This window comes from Clinocottus analis, unplaced genomic scaffold, assembly GCF_023055335.1.
Source record: "Clinocottus analis isolate CAN_PGR_092001 unplaced genomic scaffold, fCliAna1.0.p SCAF_21, whole genome shotgun sequence".
Taxonomy (NCBI): domain Eukaryota; kingdom Metazoa; phylum Chordata; class Actinopteri; order Perciformes; family Cottidae; genus Clinocottus; species Clinocottus analis.
This window is the reverse complement of record NW_027175943.1, coordinates 10,104,522-10,129,255: the sequence shown is the minus strand read 5'-3', so window position 1 is coordinate 10,129,255 and position 24,734 is coordinate 10,104,522. Positions and strand designations below refer to the sequence as shown.

Here is a 24,734-nt window from a genome sequence, read left to right as displayed (position 1 = left end):
ATATATACATACATATATATATATATATATATATATATATATATATATGTATATATATATATATATATATATGTATATGTGAATATATATATATGTATATGTGAATATATATATATATATATGTATATGTGAATATATATATGTATATGTGAATATATATATATATATATGTATATGTGAATATATATATGTATATGTGAATATATATATGTATATGTGAATATATATATATATATGTATATATATATATATGTATATGTGAATATATATATATATATATATATATATATGTATATGTGAATATATATATGTGAATGTATATATATATATGTATGTATATATGTATGTATATATATATGTATGTATATATGTATGTATATATATATGTATGTATATATATATGTATGTATATATATATGTATATATATATGTATGTATATATATGTATGTATGTATATATATATGTATGTATATGTATATATGTATGTATGTATATATATGTGTATGTATATGTGTGTATATATATGTGTATGTATATGTATGTATATATATGTGTATATATGTATATATGTATGTATGTATATATATGTGTGTATGTATATATATGTATATGTGTGTATATATATGTGTATGTATGTGTATGTATATATATGTGTATATATGTGTGTGTGTATATATGTGTGTGTATATATATGTGTATATATATATATATATATATATATATATATATATATGTATGTGTATATGTGTGTATATATATGTATGTGTATATGTGTGTATATATATATGTATATATGTGTGTATATATGTATTGAACAAAACATTTGAGCGGAGTGCGCAGCGCAGCAGACAGAAGGTGCAGGAGGTTCAGCAGCCCGTTGTATGTCACTGCATAGTCGCGTTACGTGTAAAATAACATAGCAGCTAGGCTAACCGTTGTTGTTAGCTCGCTAGCTTGTCGTTCATTCTCCGTGTTTGTTGGGTTAGCTAACGTTTTCGTTTTAAAATACCGCAGAGGCTTCAAGAGGAACAACGCGTAAATATCTCCTCTGAGGTGCAGAACGCAGACCTGCGTTCAACAGTCCGATATAATGTGGCTTCATGCAGAGAAAGTGTTGCTGGGATTGTAGTTCCATATCTAATTAACAACCTTTGTTTGGATAAAGTGCAGTCCGTAAGTTATCCGTTGATACATTGAGAGGTTACTTCTGGAATATTATCTCTTGTTCTCTGAGTTCTGAGTATGTACATCTGTAAGTATGTGAGTGTGTTTGTGAGTGTGCATCTCTGTGAGTGTATGTGTCTGTGCATGTGTGTTAGTGTGTGTGTGTGTGTGTCTGCGAGTGTGCATGCGTGTGAGTGTGAATGTCTGTGAGTGTAGAGAACAAGTTCTGATGTTCAAACAAATCCTGTCGTTTTCTGATTTGTATTTCTTTATTTTTGATAAATTCTATATTGTTAAGATTTTTTGCACTGTGAATTTGCAGTCAGTTTTGTTTATTTAATTATTACTTTAAAAATTATTATTTTTTATCCGATTAATCAATTAATGGAAAAAAATAAGTTAAACGCCATGAACATAGCACAGCGACACTGTTTTCACTTTAAAGGCGATTCATGTTGATGCGCGCGCTTCCGCAGCCTCGCCGACTGGCAGCGCGAGGAAGTGAGTCTGACGTAAAAGCACGTATTGTTATGTAACTTCTGTTCTCAACAAGCAGCGGTGCTGCAGCGAGCCGCTTCAAACGCGCTCACAGTCAGGCAAATACACTACTACGCTACGCGTCCAGATTGAAAGTTAGTCGCGCATGCACAAAGCTCTGACTCCGCAGTCTAATCCATGCAGAGCACTTTAAAGCAGCATTACATCTGGGTCTTTACTCTTCTCTCAAAGAGGAGAACTTTCCTCACATCACAAGATGTTCAGTGCAATTGTTCAAGACAACACAGGCTGGACTTTTCTCACTGAGGAAGAAAAACTGAACTAAAAAATATGAAAAGCAATTATTGCTTTTGTATAAAGTGAATCAATTGCTGGTCTTTAACATACATCTTTAAGGTAAGCGACAGACTAACCATGGACCAAAGAAGGAGTGGTTTGTCCACAGTACCTGTTCAAAATATATATATATACATACATATATATATATATATATATATATATATATATATGTATATATATATATATATGTATATGTGAATATATATATATATATATGTATATATATATATATATGTATATGTGAATATATATATATATATATATGTATATATATATATATATATGTATATGTGAATATATATATGTATATGTGAATATATATATGTATATGTGAATATATATATATATGTATATATATATATATGTATATGTGAATATATATATATATATATATATATGTATATGTGAATATATATATGTGAATGTATATATATATATGTATGTATATATGTATGTATATATATATGTATGTATATATGTATGTATATATATATGTATGTATATATATATGTATGTATATATATATGTATATATATGTATGTATATATATGTATGTATGTATATATATATGTATGTATATGTATATATGTATGTATGTATATATATGTGTATGTATATGTGTGTATATATATGTGTATGTATATGTATGTATATATATGTGTATATATGTATATATGTATGTATGTATATATATGTGTGTATGTATATATATGTATATGTGTGTATATATATGTGTATGTATGTGTATGTATATATATGTGTATATATGTGTGTGTGTATATATGTGTGTGTATATATATGTGTATATATATATATATATATATATATATATATATATATGTATGTGTATATGTGTGTATATATATGTATGTGTATATGTGTGTATATATATATGTATATATGTGTGTATATATGTATTGAACAAAACATTTGAGCGGAGTGCGCAGCGCAGCAGACAGAAGGTGCAGGAGGTTCAGCAGCCCGTTGTATGTCACTGCATAGTCGCGTTACGTGTAAAATAACATAGCAGCTAGGCTAACCGTTGTTGTTAGCTCGCTAGCTTGTCGTTCATTCTCCGTGTTTGTTGGGTTAGCTAACGTTTTCGTTTTAAAATACCGCAGAGGCTTCAAGAGGAACAACGCGTAAATATCTCCTCTGAGGTGCAGAACGCAGACCTGCGTTCAACAGTCCGATATAATGTGGCTTCATGCAGAGAAAGTGTTGCTGGGATTGTAGTTCCATATCTAATTAACAACCTTTGTTTGGATAAAGTGCAGTCCGTAAGTTATCCGTTGATACATTGAGAGGTTACTTCTGGAATATTATCTCTTGTTCTCTGAGTTCTGAGTATGTACATCTGTAAGTATGTGAGTGTGTTTGTGAGTGTGCATCTCTGTGAGTGTATGTGTCTGTGCATGTGTGTTAGTGTGTGTGTGTGTGTGTCTGCGAGTGTGCATGCGTGTGAGTGTGAATGTCTGTGAGTGTAGAGAACAAGTTCTGATGTTCAAACAAATCCTGTCGTTTTCTGATTTGTATTTCTTTATTTTTGATAAATTCTATATTGTTAAGATTTTTTGCACTGTGAATTTGCAGTCAGTTTTGTTTATTTAATTATTGCTTTAAAAATTATTATTTTTTATCCGATTAATCAATTAATGGAAAAAATAATCGACCGATTAATCGATTATTAAAATAATACTAACAAAACTTAATGTGATGTATTTTCGTTAGTTGAACATGAATTAAACAAATCAAATCAATGTAAAAAATACCAATAAACCCAATGTGTTTGGAACACATAAGAAACATTGTATTAATGCATTTAGCATAAATAAGTTTAATGTGTTTCAAATTCATAACCAGGTATGTCTATGTATTCTTTTTACATAAAATCTATTTGTTTCGTATTCATAATAATCAGGTTTATGCAATAAACTCAATTTACTTAAAATGCATTACATGTATGTACTTTTTATTAATAAACCCAATGTATTTTTAATATTGATATCCATATTTAAAAAATGTATTTTATCATTAACAATAACTAGTGTACAAAAAAAGAACAGTCAGACAACTATTTCTCACATTTACTATTTATTGGCGTGTGTAAAAAATGCGACACCACATCTCTTCCAATAGCAGCACAGCCAGTGTTCACATCCATGTTGTGTGCAAAGAAACAAATCATGAAAAAGAAAATGTCCTAGTTACCATTGAGGTTAAGAAAGTGCTCTATTAAAGGATGTAACTTTTCTTTGCCACAATAGATATCTTTCAGATAATAAATGCCAAAACAACTCTGATCCAAAAAAAAACACATTACGAGGCCATTGGCCTCACACAGCAGGAATAAGAACAGTGCTGAACGGTAACTGTAATGCTTACATTACACTAACATTTCACGGAATCCGTGAGATCCATTTTTTAAAACGTGGACCACCATAACATTGCCATTAGGCTTGTGCATCATGCATGCAGGAATATAAAATTAGTGATCCGTAGCAAAAATATATCATTCATAACCGTGAAAAACACAGAAAATATTTACATTGACCAAGCTCTGTATCGACATTTGCAGCAAGTCCTCCACTTTTTATCCAGACACTTTTACACCATCACTTGAGCAGCTTAATTTTGAGTCTTTGGACTTTTGGTGAAAGCTTGGTAGTGTCCAGTTCCATCAGGACTTTCTGAAATACTTTAAATGTACACTTGAGGTCATTGGCGTAACTCAAGTTTGGTGCATATATCAGTCCGAAAAGCATCACACATCCATGTGTGACAGATGGTAGGTTTTGCAGAAGTCCAATGCCTTCAAGAACAACACCAACATCTGTAGGCTCTTCTTCGGGGCCAGCACCCTCTCTACGAATGAGGTAGATGCCCATCGTAGTCTGTCCAATACCCGACACAAACTCTGTAGATTCGCAGTCCTGGAGGATAATAAACAAAGAGAACAATGAGCTGTGTACCCATGCTGGTCACATCGTCATATTCAAAATGGCACACTGTTATGTAAACTTACCATATATTCTTTGACGAGTGTCTCCATGTCTTCATTGAGGTAGACACTTAAGCTCCCCAGGATACAGTCGCGCTTGACGTTTGTCTTTATTCTGAAAAATGCATACGAACAAGATCCCCCCAAAAAGTATTAGTTTATTAATTTACAGTTTAAGTAAAGCTTCATTTTAAGTTTTATATATTAAGTCATATTTTAAGTATAGAGCAACCAGGGCTGTACTTTCTGCGGCCTGCCACAAACAAAAGAAAACCACACATCTGTTTTTTAGATGGATTAACTACAGTCAGTTACAAAAAAAAAATGCAAATATGATTTACAGCACACCGCCTACAAAACCATATTATCGATTATTACCTCAGACAAACCGTCATGTAACTCAGTTACAGATTTTTCATGTTGATTCATCTGAACTTCAAAATGAGTTTCATTGTTTATAATCTGATTTATTGAATTGACAGTAAATTATAAATCAATGTATTTGTAGCCTAGATACTTACAAGATCTAAGAGGTTGCCCGGCAAACAGCATGATGGAAGGATGCTTCAAAGAATTGGGCATCTGTAAAAGAACAATGGTTAGAAACAAAATGTATAATTGTGGGACAATCTTTTGGTTATAAAATTATAATGACGGTATCAATTTGTACTGAATTTTTTTGTATTAGTACTCAGCCATCCTTTAGACCAAGATTGTACCCAGTATGTATATACTGTAGTTCATGCTTAATGTTACACACTGCACAAGAGTCGCACATTGTTTTGTTTATCATTATTCTAGAGGTATTAAGCCTAATTATAGAGTAGACCTGCTCTAAATTATAAACCAGTTCTCTCCATGCAATTTATTTTATAAATCAATGAGACACTTTTCTACACATGGCCAAATACCATATGGCTTAGAAATCACTTTGATATACCAGGGAATATACATTTCAAGATAAACTACAATTTCTGACTATAACTAGTTCCCTTATTCTAGGAAAAGTACAGGAAGAATCATTCAACCCCCTTTACAATCATATTAACAGTTCACAATCTGTCCTCTAGGCTCTATGACGGGCAAATATTAACCAAATATGCCGTTTATAATGCTTGTAATTGGTATGACGTAAACGTCTGTTGAGTATTTTATTATAAAATTGTTTGTGTTGAATTAAAAAACCCAAAATGCAGAAGACGCGAACACTAGCTGAATCACACAAATATGAACATCACACAAGGGTTCAACTTGTGGGATATTACTCACCATAATGTTACACAAGTTATTGAGTGACCGGTTATTGAACACGTGTAAGCACAATCACTCGAGCACTATAAACAATTTAATTCATGTCTTGGTGCAATATTCACTTAAGTACACAGTATCTGTTAATCAAGTCTTCCTTACGCTCTATATGCGATATTGAAGCAATAGGAGCTTTTAAAGTATCTTTTTTGAGGGATTTTTTTGATAGGTGTTCCTCCATGTAACTCTATGTAACTGAAGACCTTTGAAGTCATCACTATGGCAACCCACAGGTGTTCTCATTAGGGCAATTTAACAGACACACAGGCCGTGTCTACTACCGCGCACTTCGAGCACTGACTTTCAGTGCTTAGTGCGCCTCACTGACAAAACCAGCAGAATTCAGTGCACTGAAAGTACCCGGATGACGCACTGCAAACGGTCAAAAAATGTAGCGTAAAGCGATGGACACTACTCGCACTGAACGGGCGCCATCTTGGCTACGTAGCGGAAGAGGAGGAGCCATTTCGCCAGCTTTTTATTACTTTATTTATATCCTCCTGCTGCGATTGTGGAGGTGTTGCAGTTTCCACATGGGTTGGAGAAAGGGGAACACAAGGGACAAAAATAGGGTGAGAAGTGCGTTCATTTAGTCAGTTTTAGTTTCGCGGGTATTGCGAGCAGATTTGCGGATGTCACTTCCGGCTTAATTTTTGCGGGTGCTGCAAACAGATTTGCGTCCGTCACTTCCGCCAATTGGTTAACGAAAGTGTTCCATTTGATACAGCGCTTATCAGCAACACAGTGCACTACATATGTTAGTGCTCTGTGTTATAGTGCACTGTATTGCAGTGTACTTCGTAAAGTGTTCGGTAGTAGACACGGCCACAGACACTTATACACGCATACACAAGGCAAATAACTTCTGTCTCTCTCGCAAAATGGCTGATTTGACGACGCAAGGGCGGCCATGTGTGCTTGCGTTTCTGCGTAAAACCAGAGTATAAATCAGCCTTTAGAGGAAAGTCATTGCTGGTTTGTGAGGCAGAGAAATCTACATTTTCCTTCTATATTGAAATGCAATAGAGTGAATCTTTGGATATCCCATTTTCTCAACCTTGGCTTTCCTGATGAAGTCTCATGGCATTAAATATGGTAAATGGGGCTGTATTTGTATAGCACTTTTCTGGTTTTCCGACCACTCAAAGCACTTTAATACTACATGTGGTTTCCACGAAACGAAGTTTGGGAATGTGGACTACGCCCAACACGCAGCCTGTTCTCCCGCGCACCCGGCTACTTAAACGCAATTAACCCATCTACTCCCTCCTTGACTCAGTCTCCACCCAGTCAGCAGCTGCACCGTTCATCAGCTCAAAACCGCCCTCACCCAGCAAAAGATCCTGTTCCGTCAGGCAGACAGGAAGGTGACACTGTTTTCGGCATAGCCACCAGGAAATACTCTGGGAAAAAGAGACTGACAATAGACCTCTCATCTCCCCGCGGCTCTTCCTGACCCAGCATCAATAGCCTTATCCCAAGCCCAGGCTACTCCGTGCAGTACGCCACTATCAGCCACTATCAGCCACGCCATATCCCTCATCCAACAACCACAAACACCCATACGACATACACCTCCTGGACGACTTACTCACAGTCACACCTTCCTCCTCCCCTCCAGCACTCGGCCTCCATACCCTGACCTCCGCGTTTAATGAACTCTGAGTACCACTCTCCGCCGAGAAAACCACAGGTCCTGCCACGTCTCGAGGATTCCTGGGCATCACCCTCGATTCACTTCTGTTTCAAGCATCCCTGCCCACCGGAAAAATCAACCACATCACCGTACACTTTTCTAACTTCCTTCTGGCCCTGTTGTTCACCAAACGCCAACTGCTTTCACTGCTAAGCCACCTCAACTACGCCATATGCATCATTCCCCAGGGCCGATCCTTCCTGTCACATCTCCTCTCAGTCGCCGCCTCCATCATAAACCTCCACGCACAAGTCACGCTCGACGATGCTTGCAGAACAGAGCTCAAACTACTAACCAGTTGGCCGCTGCCTCCCAACGTCACCTACGGCCGCTCGCCTCAACTGGCGCACCAACCCGCCTCTTTATCCCCATGCCTTACCCCACATCCCTTTCCCCTCATTCCTAACCCTTACCTCCCATCCCTTACCCCTCATTCATCACGCTTGACCCTCATCCCTCAACCACCACCCCTCGACCCTCATCCCACATCCCTCACCCTCGACCCTTACCCCCTCATCCTGCATCCTTTTTCCTTCTTCAGCTCAAGAACATAATGGTCCCGAATAAACCTTTCACCAACACTAGTTACAAGTGGCGTGGTCCTTGTTAGTGAAATAAGGTTTCCACGAAACGTAGTTCGGGAACGTGGACCACACCCAACACGTGGCCCATTCTCCTGTGCACCCGGCTACTAAAACGCAATTAACCCATCCACTCCCTCCTTGACTCAGTCTTCACATCCCTCCCACCCACCCCGTGCTTGCCTCCCCACCTCTCTCTCTACAGAAATAATGGTGGGACTCTGAACTACAGAGCTGCCAAGAGAAGGCCCCCATCCACAGTCTCCACACCCCAGACGCTCGCCTCAACCGGCGCACCAAAACCTGCCTCTTTCTCCCCATTCCCTTACCCTGCATCCTTCACTTCCTTCCCCTTCTCCAGCACCTAATGGTTCCAAATAAACCTTTCACCAACACCAGTTACGAGTACCGTGGTCCTTGTTAGTGAAATTACATCATTCACCCATTCACTCACTGATGGGAGGAGCCACGATGGAAGGTGCCACATTAGTATCAACCATTCATACTCAGCAGGCGCAGCTACGGGAGCATTTTAGGTGTCTTGCTCAAGGACACATCGAGATGGGCTAGCAGCGCCGGGGATCAAACCGCCAATCCTCTGATTGGAAGACGATCCTGTTCACCACTGAGCCACAGTCGCCCGATAAGACACTTTAAATGCTACACTTATCTATATGCATTTAGCATTGCAACAAGAGAAAGTGCAGGGTGGGAGAGTATAATATCTGGAATTAGAGAGGCTGAGCAGGGGTTATTGATTTTGTTGTGTCAATGGCAGCGCAACCAACCTACACATTTACTGACATAGGGAGAGATACACAGACTGCAAGCAGACAAACACTGACATGCTCACACACAAACACATGCAGAGTCGATCACTCAGGCTTAGCCTCCGTAATGATTCCTTGTCTTGTCAGCCGTTTAATTGCTCAGCCGCTGGAGGGAAGACGGAAGGTTATCGACTGGCTTGACACATCTGTTCGCTCATCTCCATCACGCCACTCTTTTGGGAAGCAAAAAGGTTGGGCCGCTGCAAGATTAAAACGTCTCTTCATTTCTTCGTGTTCTGTAGAAATTGGTATGTGTGTCTCCAGCAATGCTATGATGTGGTTATGCTTTTATACATCTGCAAAGTGGGCAGATCATATTTTTAGATGAGCAGAAGTGTATGAAACCAGGTCAAAAGACAATTAAATGAATTTTGAGAGCATGTTGCTTCGGTCTATGATCTTGCAGCTGAGAGTGGATATGAGGGTAGTTACTGGAACTTAACTTTAGTTAATCAAAGTGCAATCTCTGATCACCGAGGGATAAAAAAAAAATTTTTTTTGTATTTTTTATTGCTAATTTAATAGTTTTGCATAACAGCATCAGCCGAATCACTTTTTGGGTGCAAATGTCAAGTGTGCCATTGTCTCCTGCTAAAACTTCAGTAATAAAACTGTCTTCAAGGGCAACTGTGGCTTAGTGGTGAGCAGTGGTGGAGGAAGTACTGAAGTTAAGTACTTAAGTAAAAGTACAAGTACCCAGGAAAATGAAAGTAAAAGTACTACATCAACAATCCTACTTAAGTAAAAGTAAAAAGTACTTACTTTTAAATTTACTTTAAGTATTAAAAGTAAAAGTACTCCTGCAATGGGTTGTCTCTCAATGTCTAGGGCTGTAACATTTTGATAAAGATGCAGATATAGCTACTGGTAATGGCTATACAGAAGTCACTACTAGTAATAATTATAAGCAACCAAATTAAATATTTATTTATTTATTTTCAAAAAGTCAAGAACATTAACATAAACATAAACAAATACGTTGATTATACACATATGCGTTGCTTATACACATTTTAGTTTTATTGTTTATTACAAATACGTTAATAATCGTGTGTGTTATTGTTTTCTTGCTTTCTCGCTGAAATTAAGCATATTTACATTTCTAAACTATGCGGGGGGAAAAGAAAAGGACTGGTGTGAAGCCAGTAACGGGGCCGGTCTGAAGACTGCTTGACCAGAGGTGCCGGTAACAGCCCTCGTCGCGCTCAGTCCGGTCTTCTCTCAGTCGGGTTGTTTGGGAATGCAGCCAAAAGTGGGTGATAAACTCCATATAGTGCAGTAAACTCACTGCAGTATAACTGTCAAGTTCTGTCCGCTGTTTTAGCGCATTTGCCCACTTGAAAGGGATTGACCCATCTACTTGGATTTTGACTGGATTCCACTCCAATGAAAAAACAACTTTTCTCTTTTTATCTCCTTTTATTTTTGAGATTTAGTTCATCAAGTCATTAATTTCCGCTTTACTGAAAAAGCTCCCTTTGAGCAAAACTCCCTTCAGCAAATAAGGGTGAAAAACCTTAAATAAAACAGAAAAAAGCCACATTTCAGCACCCTTTCCGTATGCAATCAAACCCCCGTGCATTAAACCCACACACAAGCAACATTTCACCGCATCAGCTGTGCCTCCACCAAGATGTCAACAAACAATTAACGCTGCCGCACGTAGATGTGCTGCGGAGCTGCGCCGCCCGTTCCAGCGCTCACGTCAGTCAATCAGGTGACCATCACCAACAAAGTCTCTCCCTCTTACCGGCTGCCTCTCCGTGTCTGCAGATGTGTCTGTTTGTTCTTGCACAGCGTCCCGATTCTCACGCTGTCAGATCCCACTTTTCTAACCTTCCCCCGCAGCTACTTCCGGTGCCGATAGCTCCGCCCCCTTTTCAGGTGTCGGCAATAATGTTTCTAATTTCTGTTTATTATCTAGTCTGATTATTTATCTCCACATTATTTCTTCATTAATACACATTAATTTCTTACTTCCACATTTCCCTCTTTTTAATATATACACACATATATATATATATATATTTTAATATAATCTAAAGTCCACTTTTGACTTCACAATAACACAGACGTATAATCAACATATTTGGAATACCGAAGTAATCAGGGAGAAAATACGTTTCTAGTCAATTTAATTGAACATGCGTTTTAGTTCTGGGGGAACGTAAGTTGTAGGAGACAGCGTTGAAATAGGTCAGATGGTCACACAGACCGGCGAGCCGCAGCAAATAGGTAGCTAACTGTAGTGTAGCTCGGATCCTGCTGGGCGGACTGGTGTTATTGTTGGGCCGCGGTGTATTCTGGGAGACCCCCCCCCCCTCCGCCCCTCCTGCAGTGCGTGTGTGTGTGTGTGTGTGTGTGTGTGTGTGTGTGTGTGTGTGTGTGTGTGTGTGTGTGTGTGTGTGTGTGTGCTCTTAGGGTTATTCTGCAGGGTGGTGGGTGGCTCATGTGTTTCCGTTACAGTGCTGAACGCAATCTATATTTTTGTGTCAGCAACATTTTGGCGAAACCGTATTCATAAAATGTAACGAATAACGACACATATTGTAGAAATGTAGTAAAAGTACAGATAATAGCTACAAAATGTAACGGAGTAAAAGTAAAAATTATGCACTATTATTTTTACTTAAGTAAATTTTAAAAAATCTGTACTTAACTTAAGTACAGTAACAAAGTAAAAATACTTTGTTACATTCCAACACTGGTGGTGAGCAGGGTCGTCCTCCAATCAGAGGATCTGCGGTTCGATCCCCGACTCCGCTAGCCCATGTCGATGTGTCGTTGAGCAAGACACTTAACCCTAAATTGCTCCAGTAGCTGTGCCTATGAATGGTTGATAATACTGATGTGGCAAGTAGCACGGTAGCTTCTCCCATCAGTGTGTAAATAGGTTAATGACATCATGTAGATATCACAAACAGCTGCACCTCCAGTCACCAGTCCGACAAGCTCCTGAAGTTTGCGGACGACACCACGCTCATCTCCGGCGGGGATGAGTCCGCCTACAGGTGGGAGACTGACCACCTGGTGACCTGGTGCAGCCAGAACAACCTGGAGCTCAACGCTCTAAAAACAGTGGAGATGGTTGTGGACTTCAGGAAGAGCGCAGCTCCACCCGCCCCTCTCACCCTGCATAACTCCCCCGTTGACGCTGTGGAGTCCTTCCGCTTCCTGGGCTCCATCATCACCCAGGACCTCAAGTGGGAGCTTTAACATCAACTCCATCACTAAGAAGGCCCAGCAGAGGATGTTCTTCCTGCGGCAGCTGAAGAAATTCAACCTGCCAAAGACAATGATGGTGCACTTCTACACCGCCATCATTGAGTCCATCCTCTGCTCCTCCATCACCGTCTGGCACGCTGCAGCCACTGCCAAGAACAAGGCTAATTGTAAAAAATAAAGCTGACGACTTTGCGGATCTCGTCTATTGCAGGTTATTTTTGGAATGCAACCCCCGCGATAAACGAGGGACCACTGCAGTACATGTTTATGGTTTTACCAAAAAGTTGGTACTTTGATGCTTCCTTTAATAGCGTCGACATTCAAATTCCTAATTGACATTCAAATGCTTGGTAGCTTTTTCTTTCTTTGCATTGTGTTTGAATACGATATTTCTGTCCAGTTGCGGATGAGCTTTAAGCAAACTAATATAAATAGTATTATACTATTTTTAGAATTAGATTACAGTGGCTGCTAAGGATTGTTTCCCACTCAAGTGGTCCAAACATTTTCAAAAAATCCAGAGAGTTGTAAATTCAAAAAGTGAAACTATATATTTAAAAAAAGATTAATGTAATCATTCCCAAAATTCCCAACAAGTTTTAATCTAACGCAACATTGAAAGTGTTTGCTCTCCCACTTGACACACACAAAAGGACGTATCAACGGGGGCTGTCTAGCAGAAATCTTACAGTATAAATATATTCATAACTACAACAACAACACATTTTTTCACATTCTTTAGGGTGTTGTTGACGTTATAAAATATGACAACAGACATTCACAGCTTTGTTTGAAAACCTCAATAGAAGCTTTGAAAAACTCTGTACAGATCTATACATGTTATAGGTTGTAAATGAAGTCTCTAGCTTATGTGGTGCAGATATGTGTGTAGTATGAAATAAGCATGTGTTCAAAATATTATTTTCACATATATACAGAAAACATTTAAAATAGTAAAACTGACTGCTAAAAATATTTTTTTCTTCTGAACAAAGTTCTATATAAAGTCAGTATTTAGTTATAACATGGCTCACTACAACACAATGATGCAGCCAGTGATGTTTACTTCACAGCATCGCCCTCTGAGGGCACAAATACATTCAGTGACCTATGTAATGTGCTGGAATGAGTCTGGATTGACAGACGCACACACACACCTGCAATAGTGAACGAACATCAAAATTGACTGCAGCTATAGGACAATGGCTTGCCTCTATGCGCTTTTTGTGTGAATGGCAGCGTGTGTCTATATGTTTCCTCTTAACGAAACCAACGCGGGTCAAAGTGTAATCTTGCAGCGTTCACCTGCATCTCTCTCTCCGCCGTGTGTGTATGTCTCTTCCGAGCTTCACAGTCTGATTGGAATGAGCTGAGCGGCAGAGACAAGCAGAGGGAGGGCGGATTTGTTTATTGAAGCAAATTAACGATGGATTGAGCAATGGAGACATAGATAGCAGGGGGAAGGCAGAGAGAGAGAGAGAGAGAGAAAGAGAAATAGCAAGAGGTATCAGCAGTGCTTGAGATGGCACAGCAGTTTCCACCTGCAAAAACAAGGCTTTTGAATCCCCGGTGCACTGCCTCAGACGGAGTGAAAAGAATCTCTCTGTCATGGCATCTGACATGCTGTTATTGTATTCACTTATTGCACTTTTAGTCTACTAATGGGTGTGCACCAGCGGCCACATATGCACACAGATGGATGCACACATCTCTCAGAAGTCTCCTTTCTTGTGTTTCACGAGTGGAAGCAAAACAAAAGCATTTCTCTGCTAATTGGGCCGTTCAGTTAGTGATGTGTCACTGGGGAGTTGCAGGTATGCACCACACAGTCATCTACACACACACACACACACACACACACACACACACACACACACACACACACACACACATTTATTTTATAAACTCCAAGTGCTCAACTATTCTCAAGGTGTAAACAAAGTATTCAGAAGAATTACTAGGGGCTTAGAAAAGTCAAGTTGATGTCAAAGCAAAACAAGTGCCTCTCAGATGTGAGAGAGGAATCTGGGCCCTATTGCACGTACGTGGTTCAACAAATCCGATCAAAAGTCCTATTATCCAGCTTAACCTAACGAGATGATAGACTACAGGATATCTCGGTTCCACGAACGTGGATCCGCCCACAAACGGTCTCGTTCATTCTAACCAGAAGTCAGTTCACCGGATAACTGTGCATGCCCGCTCCTCTTCAGAAGGGAGAAAAGTCGAACGCCAAATTCATGATGTTGTCTTTCTAAAATGACATATAAACTCAAAGAAAGACTCTCTCTTTTCTCTGCTGATGAGCAGAAGTGCAGAAGTTGATCATGATGAGCAGAAGTTGATCATGACTACATATGATGAATAATCATGACAAAATCTAATGGTGCTTTCACATTCAAGCGTAGCGAATATTCACAACACTTCCTGTTGTGAATGCAGCGTAACGCCGCGTAACACTAGTCAGTGCAAAATATCAGACAAGTAAATGTGTCAAACAAAATAAAATGTTTCTGCTAATTTTAAGTGCCTCATCACCCTAATCAATCAGATTATATTTAAATGTGCCTGCTGGCAGTAGTATACAAATTAATATATTCTTATGAGGATATATGTACTGTATGCACGTATGTATCATGAACCATGTGTATATTCATGTAACCTGTGAGTGTTTAGATTACCATATAACTAGGAGTTTGAATATTTGTATCGGCGGATCAGTATGTATGTATTATTCATAATCAGAAATTCAATCAGTTGAAGCAGGGATAAGTCTTGTTATCTCGAGTCCACCTTCATCGTGTTCTACAGTAATGATATGTATCGTGTACTAATGACTGTCATATGGAGCTTAAGCGGTAGTTCAAGAAGGAAGACCCTACACTACGGGTTATTCATATATCTCAGTTGAATCGCATGACGTAGCAGCTGAGCTGGGGGACGTCCCCGTGTAAGCAATCAATCGGACGCGTCACTGTCTCTAAGCCAATCATATCGTTGCTGTCAAAGTTTAAATGTGTGCTCTGCTCTGCTGCTGTCTGCTGTCATTCTCAGCAAACAAAGGCGAACGCTGATGCAGAGAAAGTACATATCGTTTACCCTGGTGAGTGTAGCGGTGGTGGCTTGTCTGACGATGTCGGAGTCAGAGATAGAGTCATTTCTCGGAGATCCAGGGTTCGAACCGGGGGATCAGGCGGCTCACAGCGCTCCGGGAAGCCTGCGATGGAGGTCGCGCCGGGGGCGGCACAGCAGCTCTCCCGCAGAGGGGCAAGGAGCACTCGTGGCTCAGCTACAAGATCGGGGCGTAACACCAGCGCCAGGCATTCCGCTTCCCGAGCTACGGGAGCTAACGAGTCTAATGGTGAGCCAAGATCTGGCCGATCCCCTTCCAGCGCTGGCGCCAGCTAGTAAAAGGACGAAGAAGGCAGGCCCGGCCCAAGCGACTCCGGCTAAGAAAAGAAATGTCATGCCCAGGACGAGTTCTCCAGCCGCTACTCCCGGGCCATCGGCCAGAGACGACACCGTCATCAACACCCTGCAGGCGCTGGAAGGCACGATTCAGGCCATAGACGCTCGCCTACAGAACCTGGAGAACACGCGCACGCCGTCCTCGTCAGCCACCATGATCGCCGCCTAGGACTCCATGATGCTACCAGGATCCGAGCGGAGGCTGGCAGGCGGGTCTGCGCTAAACGAGGTTGGCCCGTATTCGTTAGCGTCTGCGTTTCCTGCGCTCCCCATGAGTAGGCCTTATATCACACAATCTGCTAGTATAACCACACGGCTGAGGGAAAAAATCATACGTGGGAAAAATGTCAATCTGGTCAGTATAATTCCGCCTTCCCCTGAGTGCGATAGAAGCTTAGCCTTAGTGTTTAAATCGGCAGACCCACGGTTGAGCAAAGACCTTTCAATCGGGCAGTTTATGGTGGCATTTGGAGTGTACCGGGATGTGTTGTGCACCGTCTACCCAGAGAGGAGACAAGAGCTAGACGCGTACATGTCACTAACGCCGACCTGAATCTGAAATATGGGAAGAATATCTTCTACCAGTACCACAAGGCGTTTTCCAGCAAAGCCACTCTGTACATTACCCAGCATAACTCCCAACTAAACTGGTCCGTGCTGGACACAGAGGTACTGGTCATGATCGCGGGGGGTACGCAGACTATGGCTTGTCATGGGTGCGGGAACGTTGGACATCAAAGCGCATTTTGCCCCGCTGTGTCATTCCTGCCGCCTGGCTCCGGCCAAGCAATGACGCAGGCACAGGCACCTCAGGATCGCCGGGGACGAGAGGTTGACAGTCAGAATAGCATGCAAATTCGTCACAATTTCAACGAAGGTGTGTGTACGTTTCCCAACTGTCGTTTCCTCCAAGTCTGCAGCGACTGCAGGGATGCGCACCTGTAGTCAGTGTGCCCGCGGCGCGCATCCAGGATCCCACCGCGGGGTGGGAAACCGTGTGGTTCAAAAACATTTTGACACGGCATCCCTCAACACCAATAAATGTACAGGCACTTGCATATGAATTGTGTTCTCATCCAGACTCTGTGTTTGTGGACCAGTTGCTTACGGTTTGTCTCAGGGGTTCCGAGTGGGCGTCTTGACCATGCCAACGGTAACCTGTGTCGCAAAAAATCTTCAGTCGGCAGAAAACGACCTAGATACGGTTTGTCAGCTGATAGAGAAAGAGGTTAAGAAAGAGTACGTCATTGGCCCGTTCACATCATCTCTATTTTCAGTGTTTCGCACGAGTCCAATAGGGGTAGCGACAGGTAAATATTCAGGTAAGAAAAGGTTAATCTTCGATCTGTCCGCTCAACGTTCCGGGGCGCTTGCAAGCGTCAACAGCCTCATCCCACCTGAGCTATTCAGCCTCCATTACGCCACAGTTGACAATGCCATCAGGTTCATAAAATTAGCAGGTCAGGGGGCATGGTTATCCAAAGTGGATATTACGGACGCATTTAAAATTATGCCTATTCATCCGTCGCAATGGCATCTGTTCGGGATCCGGTGGGATTCCAAACTTTGCTTTGCGGTACAGTTGACGTTCGGGTGCAGGAGCAGCCCTTCCATATTTAATCACATCGCCGAGGCGCTATGCTGGATCCTGCTGAACAGAGTCAGAGTTACCTCAGTGCTGCATTCACTGGACGATTTTCTGGTGATAGATCCCCCACACGACAGCTCAGGCACCTCACTACATAGATTAAAACAGTGTTTCCAATCCCTCGGCATAACACTTACAAAGGAAAAAACCATGGGGCCGGACACGCGCTTGAAGTTTCTGGACATTATGCTGGATACAACAGAGATGAAAGCGTCCCTTCCTATCGCAAAGTTACAGCGCATCCGGCAGATTTCCAAAACGTATAGCCTGTTAAGGAACATAACAAAACGACAGTTAATATCACTTCTCGGGCATCTTAATTTTGCTATAAGAGTCATTCCTCAGGGACGTTCGTTCATCTCCAGGCTCCTGGACAGAGCATCTTCCGTGTCCAGTCTGCATGAGCTCGTGTCGCTCGATGAAGGGTGTCGCTCCGACCTGCGGTTTTGGTCTTGTTTGTTAGAGAACTGGAATGGTATTACATTCTTTTATGACGAGCTAGTGAATTCCTCCGATTCCTTAAAGTTCTACACAGATGCCGCGCCATCAGTGTTTTTTTTTAAATTTTTTATCAAGGCCAGTGGTTTTCTGGCCGCTGGCCCGCCGCCTTTTCAAAGTTTGAGCAATCCTCAGCGTTGGCTGAGATCTACCCGGTTGCTGTGGCCTGCTATGTCTGGGGGAAGCACTGGAAACGCAAGCAGATCTCTCTTATGTGCGATAATCAGGCAGTAGTCGACATAATTAATAGAGGGCGCTCCGCTTCCAGAGACATTATGCCATTCGTAAGGAGCATCACTTCAACCCAGAGAGAGATATCACTTTTTCTGATTTGACCTTTCATTGTAAGCATTAAAATTTACTTCTCAGACACTCCAAATGCGGAGGTGCCTGCTCAGTCATAGTTGCGCGTACGGATACTCTGTTTTGCCCATTTAGATCCATGCAAAAGTATCTCCCAGTGAGACCTACGACTGGCCCTACTTCCCCGTTATTTCTCACCCGAGGGCTTCATCATTTAACTAAAACCTGGTTTCACTATCATTTCAAATTAATCCTCGTCAGAAGCAAGTTATCACCCCAGCATTATTCAGGGCATTCATTTAGGATAGGTGCGGTAACTTCAAGGCATCCCAGCCTCCACTCTGCAGGGGATGGGACGTTGGTCCTCATCGGCGTTCACGTCTTACATCCGGCCCGACCTCGACACCATACTGCTGAATCAAAGGTCATTGAAACCCTGATATGTGGTAAGTCATGCATATAACTGGTGGTGGTGTTTTTATGTCCGGCAGGTACGGGGCCTTTCCTCACGCCACAGGATTGGTGCTCTCCGGTGAAGGAAGGTTGCTAGGACTAAGACTGGTATTTCCTGCTGCCTCCTAGTCTATCGTAACCTCTGCTGCTTTCTTGGTCTAGAGTGACCTCTGCTGTTTTCTTGGTCTATTGTGACCTCTGCTGTATTCCGGGTCTATAGTGACCTCTGCTGTATGCCGGGTCTATCGTGACCTCTGCGGAATTCTTGGTCTGTCGCGATCGCCGTTGATTTCCTGGTCTATTGTGACCTCTGCTGATTTCCTGGTCTATCGTGACCTCTGCTGTATTCCTGGTCTGTCGTGACCTCTGCTGTATTCTGGGTCTATCGTGACCTCTGCTGTATTCCGGGCCTATCGTGACCTCTGCTGTATGCCGGGTCTATCTTACCTCCACGGAATTCCTGGTCTATCGTGACCTCTGCTGATTTCCAAGTCTATCGTGACCTCTGCGGATTTCCAGGTCTATCGTGACCTCTGCGGAATTCTTGGTCTGTCGCGACCACCGTTGAATTCCTGGTCTATCGTGATCATCACTGATTTCCTGGTCTCTTGCGACCTTTGCTGCACTCTGGTCTATTTTGACCGCTGCTGAATCCCTAGTCTCTCTTGACGTTTGCTGTACTCTGTTCTAGCGTGACCTCCTCTGAACTTGGTCTATCTGGCCTCTGTTGCATTTCTGGGCTAATAGGACTACCTCTTAAAGTCTTGGTCTATTGTGACTATGTCTGGTCAATTCCTGCTCTCTTTTAAGGGTGGTTCACTTAAACTCTACATGGGGTAAGATCTACTCATGCACGTCACCTAACCAGTACCAATGTAACCATGTCTCTCCTGATTAACTTCCCTTTCCTTAGGCTTCCCCGGTGGCTGTAGGTAACGTACTAAGTTATTTTATCGATATAAAATCTTTTGGGGAGATTCTGCCGAGTCAGAACTCCGAGTCACTGCTCCCTGTTTATCCTGGTTCAGGATAGAGTCCGATCGCCAAAGAAAGAGACTCTGCACTATTTTGTTATATCAAACTTAATAAATGCATTGTTTAATTCGGAACAAGTCTCTCCTGATTGAAATGGAGCTCAAGCAGTAGTTCAAGAAGGAAGACCCTACACTACGGGTTATTCATATATCTCAGTTGAATCGCATGACGTAGCAGCTGAGCTGGGGGGCGTCCCCGTGTAAGCAATCAACCGGACGCGTCACTGTCTCTAAGCCAATCATATCGTTGCTGTCAAAGTTTAAATGTGTGCTCTGCTCTGCTGCTGTCAGCTGTCATTCTCAGCAAACTAAGGCGACTGTTGTAGCTTTATGCTTCTTGTATAGTCACTGTTGTAGTTGTACTATTCGTGGGTTATCTAAATCACTGTTAGATACAAAATGCACGGAGACGAGGATGCAGCACAAGTTAGATTCTTTACTGGCGCGCGAATCAACTGCAGACATGAACAATCTATCACAGTACTCAGTGGTAGTGACAGTCAAACACAATCGAGCACCGAGTGCTCGATCCAATATACCACATCCCTCTTTTCCGACTGAGAAGTGGCATACATATCAGTTATCTCAACAGTTAACTCTTTGTTTACCATTTACACTATGGCTTCAACATTAAACTTGTCTTTTCTACTTGCATACTTCAATGAATAATAAAGCAGGTTTTCAATAGACTTATGGCTTTCATTAAACATTACAATTCACTTTCCTGCTAAGCATTCTGGAGAAATATTTAAACATTTATAACATTCAACAGTTTTGAAACATTTCTCTTCACTCTCTTTTTTCCTTTTTTTTTTTTTTTTAAACACACTTGAATGAGTTCACAAAACATTCCTGAAATCAGTCATTGAATCTGGCAGGGCGTCTAACCGCTCTGCCGCTCCTCGTGTAGCATGTGGGTGTACTGCCTGTAGTCACAGTAGGAGGGTTGTGTGGTGGATGATCATGTGGTGGTAAGTCCACTGACACAGGCACTTGAGAGGGTTGTACCTCTGAGTCCAACTGTTCATCACGTTCAGTGTCTATGAAGAGACTCGGGTGTATCTTCCTCAGATGTCGCCGGTTCCTCCTTTGCGTCCTACCTGCCGGTGTCTGCACAGTGTAGGAGCGTGGTTCATCTCGCCGTCGGATGACAACAGCAGGCTCCCAGCCACGCCGTGTGTGCATGTGTACAGTGTCTCCTGAGGTTAACACTGGCAGTGTCGTAGTGTTGCTTTTGGCGGAACTGTAGGTTCTGTATTCTGCTGTGAAGATGCTGTGGGACTGACTGTGTCAGCACGGCACTGGAACACGGAAGTGTGCTCCGTAGAACTCATCCCATCAACATCTGTGCAGGCGACTCATTCAGTCCTGTCACCGGTGTGTTCCTCAATGACAGCAACACTAAATGTGGGTCGGTGCCAGTCTGCATTGCCTTCTTCAGCGCATGTTTTACAGTCTTTATGGCTCTCTCAGCCATTCCATTTGAAGAGGGAAAACCTGGGCTGGAGTGTGTGAGTTTGAATTCCCACAATGCTGCAAATGACTTCATCTCATAGCTGGCAAATGGGACATGATCACTCACTATCTCCTTAGGAATCCCGTGTCTGGCAAAAACAGACTTCATCTTCTGGATCACTGTGTAGGCTGTTTTATCAGACAGATTAACTTCAGGATATTTGGTCAGGTAATCAACTAACAAGAGATAAGATTGACCATGTAGCTCGAAGATGTCAGCTCCGACTTTCATCCATGGCAGTTCTGGAATCTCATGTGGTATGAGTGGCTCAGCCTGGTGTTTGGGCTGCAGCTGCTGACACTGCACACACTTCTCCACCATTGCGTCGATGTCTCGTGCCATGCCAGGCCAGTAGAGGGATTTTCTTGCTTTGGCTTTTGTGCGCTGCACTCCTTGGTGAGCAAGATGTAGCTTCTCCAAAATCGTACTCCTGAAGCTCTGGGGTATGATGATCTTGTCTCCGACCATGACAATGTTATTCTCCATGCTTATATTGTCCTTGACTGACCAGTAGCCGTGTAGTTTCCTGTCCAGACTTTTCTTTTTTATGGGCCAGCCATTCTTGTGTTTCTCACACACAGCTTGTAACACGCTATCTGCTGCCGTTGCCTTTTTCAGCTGCTTGAGTGTTTCTTCGCTCAAGGAATCAGTAGCCTCCAAGGCGTACACAACTCTCTCTTCACAGGGGTTCTCGTTAATGTTTTCACCTTCTCTGCTTGCAGTGGCGCGTGATAGTGTGTCGGCAATGTACATTTGCTTGCCTGGTGTGTACGTTACATGTAGATCATACCTCTGCAGTTGTAGAAGCATCCCTTGCAGCCGCGCAGGTGCTTTGCTCAGCGGCTTGCGCATGATGACCTCAAGAGGCTTATGATCGGATTGCACAGTTACTGGTCTTCCGTAGACATACTGGTGGAATCTCTTAGCAGCAAACACTATGGCCAGCAACTCTTTCTCTATTTGAGCGTACCTCTTTTCTGTGTCGGTGAGTGCTCGTGAAGCATAGCACACTGGGTGGCCATCCTGCAGCAGACAGGCTCCCAGTCCGTCTTTTGAGGAATCAGCTTGCAGAGTCAAAGGCTGTTTGTGATCATATTACCTCAGCACTGGGGCTCGTGTGAGAGTGGTCTTCAGTGTCTGTAGTGCTGAGCTGTGGTGTGGGCACCACTGCCACGCGACATCTTTCTTAAGCAGCTGTCTGAGGGGTGCTGTGAGTGAGGCTTCATTTGGTATATACTGTGCCAGGAACTTTGTCATTCCCAGCAGACGTTGGAGACTTTGTTTGTCTTCTGGGGTTGGCATATCGACAATTGCCTTGATTTTTGTGTCGTCAGCCCTCTGTCCTGATGCTGTGATGATGTGTCCCATATACTTTACTGTGTCAACTTTGAACTGGATCTTGTCTCTGTTAAACTTCACATGTGCAGTCTTTGCTCTTTCCAACACTTTCTGAAGGATGTCATCATGTTCTCGCTCTGATGACGCTGCAATGATCATGTCGTCTGCTATAACATACACACCTGGAATGTCGCCGAAGGTCTCACAGTTCTTCTGTTGGAACACTTCGCTGGCAGACCTGATCCCGAATGGAAGTCTGAGGAAGCGGAACCGGCCCCATGGCGTATTGAAGGTGCATAGCTTAGACGATGGCTCATCTAGCTTGATCTGCCAGTAGCCATCCTTCTCATCTAGGATGGAGAAGATGGATTTTCCTGCTAATCTGCTGCGCACGTCTTCCGGTGTAGGAATGGAATAGTGCTGACGCTTAACTGCCTCATTCAGGTTGCAAGGGTCCAAACATACCCTTAGCGCACCGTTCTTTTTCTTTGTGGCAACAAGACTATTCACCCATTCTGTTGGTTCATTGACAGGGGTTATGACTTTTCTGTTCTCTAGGTCTTTGAGTGTCTCTCTCAGTGAGTCCATGATGGAGAGGGGGACATTTCGGCACGCATGAATTACAGGCGTGACGCTGGGGTCAATGTGTATGTGATGTACACCGGGGAACTCGCCCAATCCTGTGAAGACCTCTGCATACCTCTGTAGCATCTCCTCTTTGGTAGCTGGAGCTTTTCCTGGTAGCGGGGATCTCGCTGTGAGTGCCTCAACTCTTCTCACCAGCTGCAGCTCCTCACATGCATCTCCACCCAGAATTGGCTTGTCGGCCCGACTTGACACATGAAAGTCCAGCATAGCTTTATGTTTGGTCATCCTGCATTCTAGAGAAGCAACACCATCTGTGGGTAGGCGGGCTCCACCAAACGCAACAAGGACAGTCTCTGTGGGCCGTAGCTGAATGGGACCTGGTAGCTGCCTATATATGTGCATGGGAAGCACATTTGCATCGGCGCCTGTGTCCAGCTTGAAATTAATTGCTACGCCTCTGACTGTGGCTGTTTCATGCCATACAGTGCCTATAGCCTGGTGAGCTGCTTTCTTTTTGTATTTTCCAATCATGCCTATGTATAAGGAGTCAACTTCACTCTCCAAATTATTTATTGTCTTTGTCATGTAGTTGCTGCTTTTCTCAGTGCCAGCTCTACATACCTTAGAAAAATGGTTGTTCTTACCACATTTATGGCACACTGCACCATAAGCTGGGCATTGACGAGGCTCATGCTTGTTTCCACATTTATGGCAGACAGTTGTTGTTGCATGCCTCTTGCTGCTTGTTTTGTTCTTGTTCCAGCTGCCCGTGCGTGTTTGCCCTGTTGCTTTCCTTAAAGCATCTACTGAGGTGTCTTGGACAACCTGTGACGTCTGCATCGCTTGTATTTGTGACTTAGCGAGCTCTGCTGATCTGCATGTGTCCATGGCTCTGCGTAAAGTGAGCTCATTGTCACGCAACAGTCTCTCCTTCAGACGAATATCGTTTATGCTAAACACTAATTTATCCCTAATCATCCATCCATCCATCCATTTTCCGCCGCTTATCCGGGGTCGGGTCGCGGTGGCAGCACACCCAGCAGACCGACCCAGGCTTCCCTCTCACCCGCAACATTTTCCAGCTCGTTCTGGGGGACCCCGAGACGTTCCCAGGCCAGCCGGGAGATATAATCCCTCCAGCGTGTCCTGGGTCTTCCCCGGGGCCTCTTCCCAGTTGGACGTGCCTGGAAAACCTCTAATGGGAGGCGTCCAGGAGGCATCCGAATTAGATGCCCGAACCACCTC

The 24,734-nt window shown here is 42.6% G+C and overlaps 1 protein-coding gene and 1 long non-coding RNA gene across 2 annotated transcripts in view; one reads left to right on the top strand and one right to left on the bottom strand.

The window, feature by feature from the left end:
- The window catches only part of si:dkey-183c6.7 (urea transporter 1), a 51,537-nt gene that overhangs the window by 1,530 nt on the left and 25,273 nt on the right, over positions 1 to 24,734 (top strand). The gene's annotated exons all lie outside the window — the stretch shown is intronic.
- LOC137792624 (uncharacterized) lies at positions 4,213 to 11,207 on the bottom strand. The gene is made up of 4 exons (XR_011078115.1): positions 11,169 to 11,207; positions 5,525 to 5,585; positions 5,028 to 5,118; positions 4,213 to 4,935 (listed from the first exon to the last, which is right to left on the bottom strand). It is a non-coding gene; the product is annotated as an uncharacterized lncRNA (long non-coding RNA).